Raw genomic sequence first — 5,469 nt, forward strand, 5'->3', positions numbered from 1 at the left:
GCCTGCTGGTGTAACCCTGCATGAGAATGAGGTTCTGGATGGAGGCAACTACCTGAGCAAATATTTCCATACACATGAAGGCTCACAAAGGTCTCCAGCTGGAGAAGATTAGAGGCCCACTGGGGCTTCTTGCCTTATCCCATTAACCGACTCATCCCTCACTTTCACCCCCACTCCCAGACCAACCCGATTGGGGAATGTCATAGCTGTGTGCCACCTAGTGGTCAGAGTGAGTATTGCATAAATCTGCCCCAGGGCTTGCTGTTTGGGTTTCTTAAACCTTCATTCACTCATTTCTCATTCATTGAATTGTTAACGAATGTTTGGTGCCGAGAATATGATACGGAACAAGACAGACAGAGGTCTTCCTTCAGAACCTTTAGTCTAGGGGTGTGAATCAAAACACAAAATACCAGTGGTACAATCGAAACTCAGGAAAGTGAGATAAGAGGAGGAGGCGACTAACTCAGAATTTGGTGGTCAGAGAAGGCTTCCCAGAGGAAGTGCCCGCCATGCTGAGACTGAAGCATGTGTAGAACTTTATCAAGTAAAGGAGGGGAAGGGAAGAGACAGCATTCCAGGCAGAGAGAATAGCATACCTAAAAGCCAGGCTTCAAGGGAGCCTGGCCAGATCCTGCTGAGTGATACGTTTTAAAACTTAGAACTTCATCCTTGAGGCCATGAGACTTGTTTCTTCTCAGAGAAAAAATGAAGAAAACTTGTATAATTTGAGTTTCTCCCAGACCCTGGCTTACAGTTCTTACCTTTTATAGTTCATACCCTCACAACCACCCCCTGAAGAGTGGAATGATGTTATTCTTTAATTTGTTGTCTTTCTCTCCTGCATGAGTTGCTCATTCTTATGCCCTTGATCTCTCTTTTCCTTCTGTCAGCAGAGATGTTTGTCTTGTGTCATAATCATTCCTCAGCCAGGCCAGAACTTTGGCTCCTGCAAGAATAGATCTGGCAATACCAAACTCTTTTCTAGAGCCAAAGTCCTTGCTGGGGAAACAGTGGCTACTGTCAGGGTGAGGTCCTGGGGACCTCATGCCTCAGGGTCCTCTAGAGCATTCGTTTAACGAAATGGCTTTCCCTGTACATGGTGGCACAAACTTGTAATCACAGTGACTCAGAGGTTGAGGCAGGAGGGATCATGAGTTCAAGACCAGCCTCAGAAGCTTAGTGAGACCCCGTCTCAAAATAAAATATAGGAAGAACTGGAGATGTAGCTCAGTGGAAAAGCACCTCTGGATTCAATACCAAGCACCAAACACAAACAAAACACAGTCCCCCCTCCCCCCAAAAAAAAGAAAGAAAAAGAAAAGCCAGGCATCTTCCAGGCCTGCTCAGACCTAGCTTAGTGTTGAGGAGGAAGAGGTTCTGGAATGGACACTTGCACTCAAATGCTCCTGGAGTCCACTCAGGTTAGAAGCACAGGTGCAGGGGTCAGAGCAAGGCTCTGGGGTCAGTTCCCTCCAATGGCTTGGCCCAGCCATGCTTCGTCCTAGATGTGACTCATCTGTTTGATTGCAGGCCATTTACCTCACCTTCCTAAGCCACTGTTTCCCATTTCTTGAAAAGGGAAAATAATCATAAAATAATCATAAAACCTACTTGATAGGGTTATTGAGAAGATTACATGAGATTATACAGCAAATATTCTTTGCATGGAGTCTGCCATACAGGAAGTGTTCAATAAAGGTTAAAGAACAAAAACGGTCTCTGCATTTCAATCATAAAGGGCGGGTAGGTGCCCAGGCACACCTGTGTGAGTGCGTGTGCACATGTGTGTGGGTGGGTGTGCGTGTGCACATGTGTGTGGGTGGGTGTGCGCCCACACACGCAGACAGCAGTCTTGGATAATCAAAGATTGGAATTTAGAGGAATGGACTGTGAGGCAGGTCAGACACCTCACCCAAAGCAAGGTTGGCAATCGGCATGCCAGAGAAGCAGCCTGCCCGGGCATAGGGTAGGGTAACAGAAGGCCCTAAATGCACACAGCAAAGCCTGGCAGGGCAGAGTGAGTGGCTGAAGGTGGGAGGGGGTATTTCCACGAAATGTGCAGAATTCGACTGAAGCTTGGCTCCCCCAGTCCTGCGCCTCAGCCCAAACTCTTGCCAATACAAACCAACCTAAGCAAAAGAGGGAAGGGTAGATAAAGACTGCAGGCACAACTGAAATCCAGTTTGAACAATATCATCAAGAACCAGCCTCTAAGTTTCAGTGCCACTTCCTTCTATCTCAGGTACCTGGCTCTACACAGTGGCAAAAAGTCCAGCTCTAAAAGTGGCTCTGTGTGTAACAATCCCACCAAACACAGTTCCTCTCTTCTGATAGGGGCCAGCAAAAATCCTAGGGATGATATTCATTGGCTTAGCTTGGTCACATGCCCCTCTCTGAATCAATCACAGTGGCCAGAGAAATGAAATGTTCTGATTGGCCAGGTCTGTACCACATGCCCAATCTTGCATCCTAGGTTGGGTCAGTCCCACCCACACTAACTCCCTAAATAAAAATAGGGGCCTTGTTTCTGAAAGAAGAGGTGAGGATGAGGAAAACAAGAAGCATCCTCCAGTCTGTCCATGTGTGGGACACTGCTGTTGCTGGCTGTCCCCAGAGCCAAGTTATCTCAATGTCCTCCAGGTAGTTCTTCTGCAGCCCCCACAGGGTTGGTCCTTGGGAGTGGGATTCTTGCAGCCCTGGAGAGCAGACAGGAGAGCAGACAGGAGGAGTCCCTCCTACCCACCAGAGAGCAGTGACACCACAGATGGTGTTTGCTGAAGGGCAGATCCAAGGAGCAGCAGTGAGAGCCAGGACTGCACAGGCCCCAGCTAGATTCCCTGGGGTCCTTCAAGAGGCTGTAAAGGAAAAGCAGATTCAGGCACTCATCAGGTTCGTCCACCAAGGTGCCTGCAGACCACAGAGAACTGCAGCCCTGGGCCGGGAAGGCTTCAGGAATGGTGTTCCCGCTCTGCCACGAGGGGCCCCATTTCCCAGGCCATCCCTGCACAGCCCAGCACACTCTGAACTCCACAGCCCTCTAAGGACACGTTCACTCTTGACACATCTCTGGAGCAGCTGTATTCGTTCTATAACTAGATTAGCCCTATGGTAACCTGAGGTGGGCCACACCCTGTGCCAGGAGCTACAATGAGGGACCTCGCAGAACACACAGCTCTAAAAGTACCACAAGGGCTCTTTTTATGAAAGTATCTTGTTTTTTCCTCTTTAACAAATTCATTATTTATTTTATTTATCTATTATTTTGGTCCTGGTGATTGAACCCAGGGTAGGTTTACCACTGAGCTATATTCCCAGTCCTTTGTGTGTATTTATTTCCTGTACTCCCATGTCTGTTGCAGTACTATTTATAATAACTAAGATATGGACTCAACCAAGGTGTCCATCTACAGAGGAACAGAGGAAGAAAATTTGGTGTATGTTGACAATGGAATATTATTTACCCATATAAAGGAACAAAACCCTGTCATGTGCAGCAATGTGAGTGAGCCCAAAGGATGTTATATCAAATAGAATAATATTTTTTATTTTGAGACAGGATCTGTACTAAGTTGCTTAGGCCCTCACTAAGTTGCTGAGGCTGGCCTTGAAATTGAGACCCTCCTGTCTCAGCCTCCCAACACACTGGGATTATAAGCATGCACCACCACACCTGGCCTGCATTATTTTTTTTTTCAATATATTTTTTAGTTGTAGAGGGACACAATACCTTTATTTTATTTATTTATTTATTTTTATGTGGTGCTGAGGATCCAACCCAGTGCCTCACAAGTGCTGAGCAGGTATTCATCCACTGAGCCACAATCCCAGCCCCTGCATCCTTTATTTTTAACTGCACAAGTTATACATTAAGTTATTCTCCTTGTGAAACATTGCAACAATATATTTAAGTCACTTGAATCCTCTCTCCCCAGCTAACCCTCTCCAACAAAGTAACCTCATTAACTATTTAGTGTATAGCTGCTGAAATATTTGTCTACCTATAAACATCCTAACATATTCACATACGTAAACCTATAGCTTTTGTTGACATTTTTTGAATAGGTCCCAAAGGGTGCATGGGGAGATGTCTGGCTCCTACCCTTGGTCCCCAGCTGCCCAGTCCCCTCCCAGAGCAGCCTGCTGGGCACCGTTTCAGTGTTTCCTTCCAGAAAGGCTAGGCCAGGAATCAGCAAACCCCTTCTGTGAAGGGCCAGGTTGTAAATGTTTTAGGCTTTGCAGGCTTATGGTCTCTGTCACAACTAATCGTCTTTGTCATTATATTGAGAAAGCAGTCATAGACAAAATATAAATGAATAAGTGTGGCTATGTGCCAACCAAACTTTATTTATAGACACAAATTTTAATTTCATCTTATTATCATGTGCCTTGAATTCCTCTTTTGACTGTTTTTCAACTATGTAAAAATCTCGTTGCCATTCTAAGCTCACTGCCTGTGCCATGACCGATAGCTGGCTAAACTTGGCCTGTGAACCCTAGTTTGCCAACCCTTCTCTATGCCTATAAAAAACAAGTATGCATGAGCATTTTTAAAAAAATATTTATTTAGTTGTAGATGAACACACAGTATGTTTCTTTTTATGTGGTGCTGAGGATTGAACCCAGTGCCTCACACAGGCAAGGCAAGTGCTTTACCACTGAGCTACAGCCTCAGCCCCTGCATGAACATTCTTACCATTTTTTTTTTTTTTTTTTAACATGAGAGATGCATGCTATACCACTGTCTTCCTGTACCTTCTTGTTTTTAGTTTTTGGTATATCTTAGAGATCATGCCACACCAGTCCACACACACAACCTCATTTTTACCATTGGATTTTATTTCATGCCGATACACTTTACCATAACTCTTTGGCCAATTATTTATTGATGAATACTTAGGTTATTTATTTATTTATTTCTTCTTTTTGGTACCAGGGATTGGACTGAGGGTTATTTAACCACTGAGCCACATTCCCAGTCCTTTTTATATTTTATTCAGAGACAGGGTCTCACTAAGTTGCTTAAGGCCTCACTAAATTGCTAAGGCTGGTGATCCTCCTGTGTCAGCCTCGTGAGTCACTGGGATGACAGGCATGCACCACCATGCCCCTCAGGAAGCATTTGTTAAGGATAATCTTAGAAGTGGGCTTGCTAGACTAAGAGGTACACACATTGAAATATTTTGAAGATATTGCATGTTACCTTCTGTAAAGCTGCACCAATTTTCAACCCACCAATGGCGTGCCAGAGTGCCCATTTCCCTGATGAGACTGAGTACAGGGCCATGCCCGCATATGTGGCTCTTCTCCTTGGAGCTGGAATACTGCCCCTTCATTCATCTCTGTGTCTTCCTTGCTCCCCAGCACAGAGCCATGTAGCAGGTTCTGATGAATGTTGATGGAATCAGGGCAGTCTCATTTTTGCAGTCTTAAATTATAAAAACATGTCTGAGACTTTACAAGTGCTCT

Source organism: Callospermophilus lateralis, chromosome 5, assembly GCF_048772815.1.
Source record: "Callospermophilus lateralis isolate mCalLat2 chromosome 5, mCalLat2.hap1, whole genome shotgun sequence".
Classification (NCBI taxonomy): domain Eukaryota; kingdom Metazoa; phylum Chordata; class Mammalia; order Rodentia; family Sciuridae; genus Callospermophilus; species Callospermophilus lateralis.